Source organism: Oncorhynchus tshawytscha, linkage group LG04 (genome assembly GCF_018296145.1).
Source record: "Oncorhynchus tshawytscha isolate Ot180627B linkage group LG04, Otsh_v2.0, whole genome shotgun sequence".
Classification (NCBI taxonomy): domain Eukaryota; kingdom Metazoa; phylum Chordata; class Actinopteri; order Salmoniformes; family Salmonidae; genus Oncorhynchus; species Oncorhynchus tshawytscha.
This window is the reverse complement of record NC_056432.1, coordinates 51,761,291-51,777,002: the sequence shown is the minus strand read 5'-3', so window position 1 is coordinate 51,777,002 and position 15,712 is coordinate 51,761,291. Positions and strand designations below refer to the sequence as shown.

At 42.5% G+C, this 15,712-nt stretch overlaps 1 protein-coding gene across 3 annotated transcripts in view; it reads right to left on the bottom strand.

Moving 5' to 3' along the window:
* Window positions 1-15,712, bottom strand: part of LOC112248969 (LARGE xylosyl- and glucuronyltransferase 2-like) — a 188,344-nt gene that overhangs the window by 92,589 nt on the left and 80,043 nt on the right. For all 3 annotated transcript variants that reach the window (XM_042320854.1, XM_042320855.1, XM_042320852.1), the window contains one exon: window positions 14,334-14,439. The gene's annotated coding sequence lies outside the window, so the exon portion shown is untranslated. The remainder of the gene's footprint in view (window positions 1-14,333; window positions 14,440-15,712) is intronic.

The window sequence follows — 15,712 nt, the reverse complement described above, 5'->3', positions numbered from 1 at the left end:
ATTTTTTTTAAAGTCAAGGGGTGTGAATACTTTCTGAAGGCACTATAAAATACTCATGTGTTTTGTTGTCGTGTTGAGTGTCTTTACACAATGGAATAAAAATGTGTGTAATTCCTATTGAGATGAATGTGGTGTCATATCAAAGAAGAGGTTGTGCTCTTTAAAACTAAGCTAACTTGTAATTGTAATTTATTCTTTGTTTTTAGCTTGTCTATTTGTTTGAAAAGTGTGATGAAATTGGCTTGATTTTAAAAAGAAGATCTCGGTAATCTACAGCAGCATTAAGGAATTCTGTTGGGGTCTAAAGGGTTAAATAGCCTTTTCTGAACCTTTTATTGTGCAGTAAATCATTGAATGGTAACTAAACCCATAGACAATGAGTCCTAGGGCTGTGGCAGTCATGACATTTTGACACCCCGGTGTTTGTCAAGCAAATAACTTCCAGCCTCACGTTAATTGACCGTTAAATAATATAAAACACACTTAGCATCTCCTGTCTTCCATGTATAGCCTGCCAGCCACTGATGCGGACCTTTGGAACGTCTATATTTTAAAAAGTCAAATCCATGTAATATAGCCTACACCGTCACAATAAATTCATTATTTATATTGACAGGTCTAAAGAAACATGATATGAAGAAAATCTAGTCTATTTCAGAAGAATAGAATAGCATTCTATGCGTTGTCCTTATTTTAGGCCCTGATTTAGCTACAGTTGAAGTCAGACGTTTACGAACACTTTGGTTGGAGTCTTAAGACTCGTTTTTCAACCACTCTAACAAACTGTAGTTTTGGGAAGTCGGTTAGGACATCTACTTTGTGCATGACACACGTGATTTTTACAACAATTGTTAACAGACAGGTTATTTCACTTATAATTCACTGTATCACAGTTCCAGTGGGTCAGAAATGTATATACACTAAGTTGACTGTGGCTTTAAACAGCTTGGAAAATTCCAGAAAATTATGTCATGGCTTTAGAAGTTTCTGATAGGCTAATTGACATCATTTGAGTCAACTGGAGTTGTACCTGTGGATGTATTTCAAGGCCTACCTTCAATCTCAGTGCCTCTTTGCTTGACATCGTGGGAAAATCAAAAGAAATCAGCCAATACCCCAATACCTCATCCTTGGGAGCAATTTCCAAACGTCTGAAGGTAACACATTCATCTGTACAAACAATAGTATGCAAGTATAAACACCATGGGATCAACCAGTTGTCATACCTCTCAGGAAGGAGACGCGTTCTGTCTCCTAGAGATGAACTTACTCTTGTGTGAAAAGTGCAAATCAATCCCAGAACATAAGCAATGGAACTTGTGAAGATGCTGGAGGAAACAGGTACAAAAGTATCTATATCCACAGTAAAACAAGTCCTATATCGACATAACCTGAAAGGATGTTCAGCAAGGAAAAGGCCACTGCTCCAAAACCACCTAAAATGTCACACCCTGACCTCAGAGATCCTTTTAATTCTCTATTTGGTTAGGTCAGGGTGTGGCTAGGGTGGGCAAATCTATGTTTTCCACTTCTTTGTTGGCCTGTTATGGTTCCCAATCAGAGGCAGCTGTCTATCGTTGTCTCTGATTGGGGATCATATTTAGGCAGCCTTATCCCACCTGTTGTTTGTGGGATATTGTTTTTGTGTAGCTGCCTGTGAGCAGCCCAGAACCTCACGTTTCGTTTTCTTCTGGTGCGTTTCATATTTATTAAACATGTGGAACTCTAAGTACCCTGCGCCTTGGTCTAATCATTCAGACGATCGTGACAATAAAAAAAGCCAGACTACGGTTTGCAACTGCACATGGGGACAAAGGTCATACTTTTTGGAGAAATGTCCTCTGGTCTGATAAAACTAAAATAGAACTGTTTGGCCGTAATGACCATCGTACTGGTTTTAATGACATCACAAAATAGAAAACAATATGACATTAGTTTTCTATAGCTCCCACCTGACCATTCCTCACATTCTTATATTAGAAATATTGATCCAGTATTCACTTTTGGATGTGTTAGAGTTTCAACGGAAAAACATGTCTGTTAACAAAGTTTTTCCTTTGGTTGATACTAAAGGGGGAGAAAGAGCCCCCCTTCTCCTGTAATATACAACAGGGTGTGAACTGTCATACCGGCCCAGTTCCCTCCTCCCCTTTTTCTGTGGGTGACAGAAGGTCTGGTTATTTGTCAACCATTGTCAAGTTGATCTGACCCATTGTGATCCTCACAGGGCAATTAGGACAAATATATTTAAAAATATATATTCTCAGCTCCACTACTTCCCATGGCTATGCTCAATGGGTTCCCCTGGATGAATAAAAGTCAAACAAAATAGAAGTCCTGGATGGCAGGGAGCTCGGATCCAGCGGTGTACTGGGTTGTACGCAGTACCCTCTGTAGCACCTTACCGTCGGATGCCAGGCAGTTGCCATACCAAGCAGTGATGCAGCCAGTCAAGATGCTCTCAATGGTGCAGCTGTAGAACTTATTGAGGATCTGATGGCACATGCCAATCTTTTCAACCTCCTGAGGGGGAAGACGCATTGTGTTGCCCTCTTCACAACTGCGTTGGTGTGTTTGGACTATGGTTGTCACAATAACAGTATGGCAAGGAAACAGTAGGAGAACTAATTCAAACCTTACACGAATAGGTTCTCCTACTGCCACAGTTTGTATTTGTAATTGTGTTATTTAGTGATCCCCATTAGCTGCTGCCTTGGCAGCTACTCTTTCTGGCTCCCAAACACATTGAGGCACTTACATCATCTGTACCGGGCAGATGGCAGGCAGCGTGTATGGCATCGGGTGGGCGAGTGGTTTGCTGATGTCAACGTTGTGAACAGAGTGCCCTATGGTGGCAGTGGGGTTATGGTATGGGCAGGCGTAAGTTACAATCAATGAAAACAATTGCATTTTATCAATAATGCATAGATACTGCAACGAGATCCTGAAATGGTGGTCACACCAGATACTGACTGGTTTTCTGAACCACGCCACTGACTTTTACATTTTTACCTTTATTTAACTAGGCAAGTCAGTTAAGAACAAATTCTTATTTTCAATGACGGCCTAGGAACACTGGGTTAACTGCCTTGTTCAGGGGCAGAACGACAGATTTTTACCTTGTCAGCTCAGGGATTCAATCTTGCAACCTTTTGGTTACAAGTCCAACGCTCTAACCACTAGGCTACCTGCCACCCCATAAATGAATATCTGTATTCCCAGGTATGTGAAATCCATAGATTAGGGCCTAATGAATATATTTAAATGGCCTTATATGAACTGTAACTCAGTAAAATCTTTGAACTTGTTGTATGTTGTGTTTATATTTGTATTCAGTGTATAAAGGGAAACGTTATGTTTCATTATGTATTTATTTTTCTTGAATTTCACTGAGTAGGATGGTCCTCCCCTTTCTCCTCTGAGGAGACTCCACTGGTGCAATTGGTTCTGAGGTGGAGAGTGAGCATGAGAATAGCTATATCAAATAAAAGGTCAGGTCATCTTTACAGCACACTTATAAGAATGCACACACGTACACCCCCCTTCTTTGTATTAAAAGATAACAGAAAGAAAAAACATGTTTGCTTTTTTTGTTCCATCGTGTTTGAAATGCAAGAGAAAGGACACACAGCATTATTCCAGCTTAGGCGCAATTTAGAGATTGGCCACTAGATGGCAGCAGTGCATGTGCAAAGTTTTATACTGATCCAATGAACCATTGCATTTCTGTTTAAAATGTTGTGTTGGTTTGTAAATACATTTTCAAGTTTATGTGCACTCTCAAACACTAACATGGTATTATTTCACTGTAATAGCTACTGTACATTGGACAGTGCAGTTAGATTAACAATAATTTAAGCGTTTTGACCATATCAGATATGTCTATGTACTGGGAAATGTTCTTGTTACCTAAAATATCATGCTAATCACATTGGCAAACATTAGCTCAATTGTCTCGTTGGGGTACACCGATCCCGTAGAGGTCAAGGTCTTGTAGGTAAGCATTTCACTGTAAGGTCTACACCTCTTGTAATTCAGCGCATGTGACAAATAACATTGATTTTATTTGATTTATGAGCTGATCTCAGTTGGCAGTAGAACACAGGGAGAGGACAGGGATGCCTGTTCATTGGCTGGTTCAGCCTTCCAGAATGTTCCACAGGCCCATGGCCTCCCCTCAGGCATCAGCCAACCACTGGCTCCCAGGTCCATTACCCAGAATTATCCCTGAGGGCCGATGGGAAAGAGAATGGACTGGACTGAAAACAGGGATGGCAGGAAGCTGGATGGACAGGGAGAAGGGAGGATGAGGAAGTAAGGAAGCCCAGGATGGCAAACATCTGCGTGGAGGGGGGAAAGGAGAGGGGGAGAGAAGGAAAGTAGAATATGGATCACGGAGGAGAGAGAGTGAGAGGAAAGGGAGATTGCTGTAGGTGCTCGGCTAAAGACGAAAAACATTAAGTTTATCGATCCCGTTGAGGGAGCAGATATTTTTTGTATATTCTTATGATTACAATAAAATACAAATTCTTGCACTATTTATCAGAAAATAATATTTCACCATTGTTTGCTCAGGCAAATTTGCCAAACTACCAATTAGAACTCCTGCTTATAACCCTAGTGATGTAGGCAGCCAATGGCCTACTTCTATCTAAGATGTTAACACAGACTCACGTGAAATCACAAGCCCGAAGACTGAAAATAAGACAAACATCTGTTTCCGATTCCACTTGAAATAACTACAAAACCCTGCAAGCTCCTGCACGTCATCTCTAGCTGACACCTTTGCTAACAGGTATTGTGTCAATTTAAAACTTACACATGACAGTTCACAGAATTTGCCATTTAAAGAAATGTTGCCAATTTATTCATTACTATACTTAGCTAACATTAGATATTTCATCCAGAGATTCTTAGCTTTGCCTCGATTCGGCAGTCTCGTCCAGATCTTAATGATCAGATCATAATCATAATTTGTAGTTCTTTATGATAGCCACATTAGCATTTCACTTTTGGGGGGTAAATACAGGTGTATATATTGAAGGTGAGTTTATTTCTTCTGCTCGTGTTGAGGTTCCCAATCATTTCAAACATATAGCTCCCGGCTCACGTTTCCTGGGCTCTGAGATTCAACCTGTGGTACTCTATAGGATTCTCACAATCCTAAAGGATATTGTGTCACCTGTACAGTGGCAATTTTAGCATGTACATCTTGGTGGGGCAAACAAAAAAAATGTGGGATGCAGGCCAGCCAAGCAACAACACAACACTAAACAATACATTAATTGCACTATAACGGTGACAAATGGTGCCCACAAACTGTTAGGGCCTACAATAAAGCTGTCCCAACAGCAGTCCCAACACCTTACCACTGCTACAGTTCATTCTGCGTCATTTACTGCCTTTAAAAAAAAAAACGTAACTGATATGGCTGACTTGCTTCAACAAATGTGGTTTCTAATGACAATTGAGATGCACAAACTATGGCATAAGGGGGCGACAAGCGGATAAGAGAAAATCTGTAATTTCGATTAAAACATTAATGAGCGAGAGACGACGGACGTAGTCAATATAACTATTTGTTCAGCCCTTTTGTAATGTACAGCAACAGGATTCAGAACATGGGCCGATCTTACATATAAACAGACAAAGAAAGCTCTTACAATATTTGATGATTACATTTTTCTAAAACAGGTTATAGGCAAACAATCACACACCAGCCACAAAGATGTGTTTACAATACCGCGTTGGTGAAAACAGACCAAATTATTATGGTGAGGCACATGGGCTACTAACAGCTTACTACACAACATACACTTACAGTAGTATTACTTTAGCTACAGTATACATATCTCTCTGGCATCCTATATAATTTATGAAGCAGCATAAGATATTTTTGGACTCACGGCTGTCCTTCATGAGCAAATTTTATCATCAAAGTGAAAGATGCCGGATTTAGAATTCCGAGTCGAATGACCGTTCAAAACGGGGGTTTTTTCCCAGTCGTAGCTCGTTTTTCCCGAGTTCCCAGTTGTCTTGAACTCACAGTTAGCCACGGATTCCTTCCCAAACAACTCATTGTTGATTTTGCGATTTCCAACTGTAATGTTTATGTCCAATGAGCACCGAGACGTTTTACCTCTGATTTCTCTTCAAATGACAAGGATTGAAAAGGATTTGATTGTCGACTTGATTCATGGTGATGACTGCTAGCTTGCTAGCTAAGATTTTGAAAGTATGATGTTGACATGATCAGTCCAACCAAAGCTACTGTAGCTATAATGGGATTGGATGTCATTCTATCTGCGGCCAATGACCTTGAGCCTTCTTGGATGGTCACTTCTAATATAACTATATGGCAGAACCCAAGGGGCAATAAACTATCAAAATAAAGAAAGTCGCACACTCCATGTATCTCCCAGCATTTTAATGGGTATTTACCAACATTTCGGCATCACTGTGCCTTCCTCAGGGGGCAAACAATTTTGAGCTCTAACCTTAGAATTGGAGATGACGTACTGTCCCATGAGTGACAGACAACTGAGCCAATCAGGCACAACACTGTATTTTCTGTACAGAAACCCAACCTAAAACCCCAAACAGCAAGCAATGCAGGTGTAAAAGCACGGTGGCTAGGAAAAACTCCCTAGAAAGGCCAGAACCTAGGAAGAAACCTAGAGAAACCTAGAGAGGCACACCTGCATTTGTGTAGTTCCTCCCATTCTTCTCTGCAGATCCTCTCAAGCTCTGTCAGGTTGAATGGGGAGCACCACCGCACAGCTATTTTCAGGTCTCTACAGAGATGTTTGATCGGGTTCAAGTCCGGGCTCTGGCTGGGCCACTCATGGACATTCAGAGACATATCCCGAAGCAACTCCTGCGTCGTCTTGGCTTAGAGTCATTGTCCTGTTGGAAGGTGAACCTTTGCCCCAGTCAAAGGTCCTGAGTACAGTGGAGCCGCTTTTCATCCAGGATCTCTCTGTACTTTACTCTGTTCATCTTTCCCTCGATCCTGACTAGTCTCCAAGTCCCTGCCGCTGAAAATCATCCTTACAGCATGATTCTGCCACTACCATGCTTCACCGTAGGGATGCTGCTTCCAGACGTGACGCTTGGCATTCATGCCAAATAGTTCCATTTTGCTTTCACCCGACCAGATAATCTTTTTTCTCATGGTCTGAGAGTCCTTTAGGTGCCTTTTGGTAAACTCCATGCGGGCTGTCATGTGCCTTTAACTGAGAAGTGGCTTCCATCTGGCCACTCTACCATAAAGGCCTGATTGCTGGAGTGCTAAAAGAGATGGTTGTCCTTCTGAAAATTTCTCCCATCTTCACAGAAAAACTATGGAGCTCTGTCAGAGTGACCATCAGGTTCTTGGTCACCTCCCTGACCAAGTCCCTTCTCCCCCAATTGCTCAGTTTGGCTCAGTTTCCATTTAAGAATGATGAGGTAGGATCAAAATCTATTCATCTCTGGTATTGGTATGAACCGTGACTAAACTATTCAATTTCCCTTCACTTCATAACCTCAAAGTGAGCTTCAGAGAGTTGGGATTCCATTCATTTTCCCTTTCAAACCCAGAGCTCACCTCCACACCCCAATCCTGCCAGCCTAGAAATTAAAACTAGAACATTAGAGCTGTGTCCGAAATGGCACCCTATTCCCTATGTAGTGCACCAATTTTGAATAGAGCCGATAGGATACAGACTAGTTGTTTTCCTTATTTCCCTGATAGATATCTTCAGAGAAAATGAAAACTTCCATCCACTCCATTCAACCCCCGTTGTAGAAGAAGGAAAACTATCAAGATGACGGTTGATTATTCAGCCTTGTTCCTCCATTCAGAAGTCAGCTTGTTCCTCATTGAGTGGAACGACATAATGTATTCACCACCGTGAATAGAGAACGTCTATCTGAGAGTTAGGATAAAAGAACAATTAATGAGCCAGTGGAAGTCTGTTCGGGAAGAAACACACACAGGCGCACACAGACACAAACGTGCATGTGCATGCAAGCGCACAGGCAGGCAGACAGGCGCACGCACACACACACACACACACACACACACACACACGCACACGCACACACACACACACACACACACACCAGAGAATCTGATTAACAAGCAGTCAGGAATGAGATATTACAGAGAGAGAACATATCACACAGCTAGTTAGTTTAGCTCAAGCTTCCCCCCTATCTTCTAAGACAGTGAGTTATTATACTGGGTTCCACATGAGAGACTCAAATGACACATTGTTTTGTGCAATCCTGTCTCGTCTTGCTTTGACTACTCATAAATCCTACATTCAACCTATGTTCCAATTCTCAGAACTTTGAGGTAAGGTAAAACAAAATTATTTTTGAAGACTGAAAATTGGATACAGAGCAAAGACAGCCAAACAGGCTCAGTAGATATACAGGTAGACTGAGAAAAATGAATATCTCTTTGTTGACTGATTTATAAAACCAAGTAAACGTAAACAAGACTTCTTAACCTGGTTCTTCTACTCTATCCACCAAATGATACCCACACACAGGCTGCTACTTCAGTCCCAGTGTGTTGAGGGTTAATGATGTTTATTAAGGCTGATACTCTGGATACCCCAACACAACCATCTGGATAGGTGTGTGTATGTGGTAGTGTTTAACTACACTTGTGGGGACGAGACGTTGGACCAACTGGGGACATTTTGTTGGTCCCCATAAGGTCAAATGTTATTTCTATGGGGTTTAGGGTTAAGGTTAGAATTAGGTCTCAGGTTAGTTTTAGGGTTAGGAGCTAGGGTGATGGTTAAGGTTAGGTTTTTGGGTTAAGGTTAGGGTTAGGCTAAGGGTACAGGTTAGGGAAAATAGGATTTTGAATGGGACTGAATTGTGTGTCCCCACAAGTTTTGCTGCGCAATACTGTGTGTGTATCTGGAGCTGTGTGTCTGGAGCTGTGTGCCTGGAGCTGTCAAATTACTTTTCCCAGAGGGCAAAGCGGTCTACAACTGAACCATATCCAATCAGATGGCCCAGTCCTCTGGCACGCTGTAGTGTCCCTTCAGACCAGGACGCTCTCTTCCCTCTTCTTTCCTCAGTTCAAGGTATTTTTCCTTTTACCAACACGTTCCCGATCTCTCCACTTCTAGACTCATTCCCTCTCCTCGACTCCATCCCTTTTCTTCACTCCCTCTTCTCTTCAGAAGTCACTCATTCTTTTCTCCTGTGCTTGATCAACTCCCTCTCCAATCTTTGACTAATTCCCTCTTGGCTCCTCTTTCCTCCTGCTCTTCTCATTCCCATGAGTCTTGATTCCCTCTCCATTCTTGGAGTTTTAGGGTTATGCCACCCCTTGATCAGATGGAATCTGTGTGTGTGCAAGTGTGTGTGTGTGTGTGTGCGTGCTTGAGTGTGCTTCTCTAGAATGTCCAACAGTCCCTCAGTCTCAGGGTTATGGCACGCGTCATATGGGAAAAGCCCCTTACATCTCCCAACAGCCAGCAACATGACATTTAGAAAACACTTCAACACTCCAACAGCATCTAAAGAGCCCTGAAGCCCAATCTACAGCCATAAAAAATGAAGAGCCTCCAGCCAGAGAGTGACAGTTGTGTGTCTGGGGGGCAATCAATCCTCACAGGCTTTAAACTACAGCTTCGGTAGGGAGTGCAGACTGTGCACAACTGGGTGTCTAGAGGGGTTGTTGGCTGGTCTTTTAGGTTTGGGGTAGAGAAAGAGTGATATAACTAGTTCAAACGGTTTGTAGGCAAGTTTATGTGTATAAGGTCAAAGCGGTCCTCTCCTGTCATTCAAAGATTAATGAAATCATAGACCATGTTCAACCAAGATAAACATGTACACACAGACACACACTTTGTACTATTCAACGACGATCACCCAGCTGGAACACAATGGCCCAGAGAACCTGCTCCTAAAGACGCTGTCACAGAATGTTGCCTAGCAACCCCATATCAACACACCCCTCGGAATTCAAAATCGTTTTTTTATTTTTTTTATTTTTTTTACAGACAACAGTCATTCTGAAGGATGTGAGGGACAGGGTCTCCCTGTTACTGAAGCAACATTGAACAATCGAACAGAAGTCACCACCACAGGAATCTCGTTGTCAGGTGGACCAGCTGGAGTTCCTCTGTGACGGCATGCCAGTATCTAGCCTGGGCCCAGAACTGTTTGTGCGGTCTTGCCAACTCCTATTGACAATGACCATAGGAGTGGGTAAACCAGCACAAACAGATCTGGAACCAAGCTAACCCAGATTAACAGTACATCCTACACCTACACCCATTTCTCAAACTTCAAACACTAAATCAACTATCATTAAATAACAAAGCTAACAGCTTAAAATCCCTCTCATTCTGGTGTCACACCAACTGTACATAAACTACTAGAATTCTGTGTAAACTACACTGAACAAAAAATATAAACGCAACATCTAAAGTGTTAGTTCCATGTTTCATAAGCTGAACTGAAAGATCCCAGAAATGTTCCATAAACACAAAAAGCTGGTTTCTCTCAAATGTTGTGCACATATTTGTTCACATCCCTGTTAGTGAGCATTTCTCCTTTTCCAAGATTATCCCATCCACCTGACAAGTGTGGCATATCAAGAAGCTGATTAAACAGCGTGATCATTACATAGGTGCACCTTGTGCTGGGTACAATAAAAGGCCACTCCACAGTGTGCGGTTTTGTCACACACCGAGATGCCACAAGCTGCCTATGTTGTTTAAACTGCAGACCACATGCAACCACGCCAGCCCAAGGTTTCCACATCTGGCTTCTTCACCAGGGGGATCGTCTGAGACCAGCTATCCAGACAGCTGATGAAACTGTGGGTTTTTACTACCCGAGGAATTTCTGCACAAACTCCCTCAGCGAAGCTCAACTGCGTGCTCATCGTCCTCACCAGGTCCTCGTCCTCTTGACCTGACTGCAGTTCGGCGTCGTAACCGACTTCAGTGGGCAAAGGCACACCTTTAATGGACATTGGCACGCTGGAGAAGTGTGCTCTTCACAGATGACTCCTGGTTTTAACTGTACCGGGCAGATGGCAGATTGTGTATATGGTGTCATGTGGGCATGTGGTTTTCTGATGTCAACGTTGTGAACAGAGTGCACCATTGTGGCGCTGGGGTTATGGTATGGGAAGGAATAAGCTACGGACAACAAACACAGTTGCATTTTATCAATGCCAATTTGAATGCACAGAGATACCATGACGAGATCCAGAGGCCAATTGTCGTGCCATTCATCCGCCGCCATCACCTCATGTTTCAGCATGATAATGCTTGATAATGCCCCATGTCGCAAGGATTTGTACACAATTCCTAGAAGCTGAAAATGTCCAAGGTCTTCCATTGCCTGCATACTCACCAGACATGTCACCCATTGCGCATGTTTGGGATGCTCTGGATCGATGTGTATGACAGCATGTTCCAGTTCCCACCAATATACAGCAACTCCGCACAGCCATTGACAGGCCACAAGTAACAGCCTGGTCAACTCTATGTGAAGATGCTGTGTCGCACTGCATGAGGCAGATGGTGTCACTGCAGATACGGACTGGTTTTCTGATCCACGCACCGACCTTTTTTTAAGGTGCCTGTGACCAACAGATGCATATCTGTATTTCTGGTCATGTGAAATCCATAGATTATGGCCTAATAAATGTATTTACATTTACTGATTTCCTTATATGAACTGTAACTCAGGAAAATCTTTGAAATTGTTGCTTGTTGCGTTTATATTTTTGTTTACAAGGGGAATACCAGACTTGTAAAACTATTTGAAAAAGCGGTGCATGGCTCAATGTCTAACTTTTACTAAGTGCTCTATCTAGGTTTATATAAGTGTGCTGCCCTTTGCCAGGGCCTGTCCAATGAACCATAGGTTTACTCAGAAGTTAGAACAGTCTCCCCTCACTCTTTAAACCCCAGGAACCGGAGGAGAGGAGAGACGGAGAGTGAGGGGAGGAAAAATAGAAGAGAGAGAGAGGTCAGAGGGAGAGTTAAGCATCAGTGAGCTTTGAGAGGCATTGGGAGATTCTCTCAGGTGGAAGAGAGACCTTGAGTTTGGGATGGTTGGTGTGTGTGTGTGTGTGTGTGTGTGTGTGTGTGTGTGTGTGTGTGTGTGTAGACTTAAGTGGTCATTAAAAAAACCTGCTGCCCATAGTGCACTCTGTCCCTCTAAGCTCTTAAAACATTTAAGACCCCCAAAGGATTTTGAGTGCAAATGAGTCTGGGCAAGTTCCCTGAACAGATCTAGGATCAGCTTACAGTTTCCCCAATTCTAGTGGGAAACACAAAACTGACCTTGGATCAGCATCTAAAGGGGCAACCTCATCATACACTGCACTCTGTTGAATGGACACAGTGCAGTGGATAACAACATTGCAACAGATAACTAGGTATGGATAGTTTGTATAGACCAGTCCTAGCCCCAGTCCAGTTCAACTGGCCAGTCCAGTCCACTTCACTAGAAAAGTACAGTACAGTAGCTAGCCAGGTCATCTGAGGAGAACAGGGTGCAACCAAGGTAAGACCATCATACAACGTTCAACAATGTTTTCTGCCTCTGAAAGGCCAAGTTACCTCGAGGGAGGAGAGAACGGGAGAGAGGGATATACATGTACAGTGGGGCAAAAAAGTATTTAGTCAGCCACCAATTGTGCAAGTTCTCCCACTTAAAAATATGAGAGGCCTGTAATTTTCATCATAGGTACACTTCAGACAAAATTAGATTTTTTTTCTCCAGAAAATCACATTGTAGTATTTTTACTGAATTTATTTGCAAATTATGGTGGAAAATAAGTATTTGGTCAATAACAAAAGTTTATCTCAATACTTTGTTATATACCCTTTGTTGGCAATGACAGAGGTCAAACGTTTTCTGTAAGTCTTCACAAGGTTTTCACACACTGTTGGTATTTTGGCCCATTCCTCCATGCAGATCTCCTCTAGAGCAGTGATGTTTTGGGGCTGTTGCTGGGCAACACAGACTTTCAACTCCCTCCAAAGATTTTCTATGGGGTTGAGATCTGGAGACTGGCTAGGCCACTCCAGGACCTTGAAATGCTTCTTACGAAGCCACTCCTTCGTTGCCCGGGCGGTGTGTTTGGAATCATTGTCATGCTGAAAGACCCAGCCACGTTTCATCTTCAATGCCCTTGCTGATGGAAGGAGGTTTTCACTCAAAATCTCACGATACATGGCCCCATTCCTTCTTTCCTTTACACGGATCAGTCGTCCTGGTCCCTTTGCAGAAAAACAGCCCCGAAGCATGATGTTTCCACCCCCATGCTTCACAGTAGGTATGGTGTTCTTTGGATGCAACTCAGCATTCTTTGTCCTCCAAACACGACGAGTTGAGATTTTACCAAAAAGTTATATTTTGGTTTCATCTGACCATATGACATTCTCCCAATCTTCTTCTGGATCATCCAAATACTCTCTAGCAAACTTCAGACGGGCCTGGACATGTACTGGCTTAAGCAGGGGGACACATCTGGCACTGCAGGATTTGAGTCCCTGGCGGCGTAGTGTGTTACTGATGGTAGGCTTTGTTACTTTGGTCCCAGCTCTCTGCAGGTTATTCACTAGGTCCCCCCGTGTGGTTTTGGGACTTTTGCTCACCATTCTTGTGATCATTTTGACCCCACGGGGTGAGATCTTGCGGGAGCCCCAGATTGAGGGAGATTATCAGTGGTCTTGTATGTCTTCCATTTCCTAATAATTGCTCCCACAGTTGATTTCTTCAAACCAAGCTGCTTACCTATTGCAGATTCAGTCTTCCCAGCCTGGTGCAGGTCTACAATTTTGTTTCTGGTGTCCTTTGACAGCTCTTTGGTCTTGGCCATAGTGGAGTTTGGAGTGTGACTGTTTGAGGTTGTGGACAGGTGTCTTTTATACTGATAACAAGTTCAAACAGGTGCCATTAATACAGGTAACGAGTGGAGGACAGAGGATCCTCTTAAAGAAGAAGTTACAGGTCTGTGAGAGCCAGAAATCTTGCTTGTTTGTAGGTGACCAAATACTTATTTTCCACCATAATTTGCAAATAAATTCATTAAAAATCCTACAATGTGATTTTCTAGATTTTGTTTCTCATTTTGTCTGTCATAGTTGAAGTGTACCTATGATGAAAATTACAGGCCTCTCTCATATTTTTAAGTGGGAGAACGTGCACAATTGGTGGCTAACTAAATACTTTTTTGCCCCACTGTATATAGACAGAGATGGAAATGAAGAGCAGAGGAGCATGGGGTAGCGGAATGAGAGAGAGAGAGCAAGAAAGTGAGCAGGCAAGAGATTAAAAGAGAGTACACTTACCAGAAATGTTCTGTGTGTCACAGGGGGCTGAGGCAGTTGTCAAGTTTCAGCTTTCTTTCTTCAATGTTCACTGCCCTTTTCCCCTCTTCAGAAATAGAAGCTTGACCTCCAAATGGAAAGAGAAAGGGAAGCCATTTTGTATTTGTGTTTATTATGGATCCCCATTAGCTGAGCAATAATGCAAAGCAAAATGAATTAACAATTTTAAAAAAAAACTTTACATTCATAACAGATTTCACAACACAAGAAGTGTGTGCCCTCAGGCCTCTACTCCACTACCACATATCTACAACACAAAATCCATGTGTACGTGTGTGTATAGTGCGTATGTTACCGTGTGTGTGTGTGGGTATGCTTGAGTCTGCCTGCTTCACAGTCCCGCTGTTCCATAAGGTGTATTTTTAACTGTTTTTTTTTTTTAATCAAATTTTAATGCTTGCATCAGTTAGTTGATGTGGAATAGAGTTCCATGTCATGGCTCTATGAATTCTGATTGCAAAGAAAACCTCTTACCAGCACCATACGCAGACTCCTAAAATATTCACAACCTTTCATCAAAAAGCTCAAACTGATGCCTTATTCTCTTTTGGAGGAATTCATTTTTGGAAAATGTATCTTGTTGAAGATAGTTGATAGACACCAGGGAGGTTGGGGTAAAAGCGTAAGCAGGTTAAATGCGAGTCAGGAACAATGCCTATGAATTATCAAGAAGCTCCAAATAAATTTTAAAAAAAGGCACAGAGCAGAAAGCTCAGACGCTAATCACATTCATGTAATTGAATTGTTCTGTAGAGAGAGAGGCACTGTGCTGTATCCTCATGCTAATCTGAGTAGCGCTCTCAGAGAGCAGCATCAACACATCAGCCACAATACAGAGATCAAAACGTTGACGTCCTCACATGGATAAATGAACGCACCAGCTTTGGTTGAGAGAGGAGGAGAGATGTTTCAGTGAGAAAGTAATGCGATTTGAATAGAAATCGTATGAAAATACTTACTGTAAAAGGACTGTTGAGGGAATTAGGATGTGAAATATGGTCACTAGAGTGGAAAATTGACTTGTATGTGTAACGTAAAGGAGAACTTCTACAGTTGCGCGAGAGAGAGAGAAGGGAAAGAGTGATATAAATTAACGTGATCCATATAAAACTGTCTAGACTATGAAAGAGACTGATCCATAGTAGTTTAATCTGGAGAAGGCAGCCATGTGGTTCGATGGGCTGGGGAAGGTGTGTGATTGACAGACAGAGACACACACACACAAACAGACGCACGCTCTCTCTCATACGCATGTGCACACACACACACACACACACACACACACACACACACACACACACACACACACACACACACACACACTTGATTTAATCCAAGCT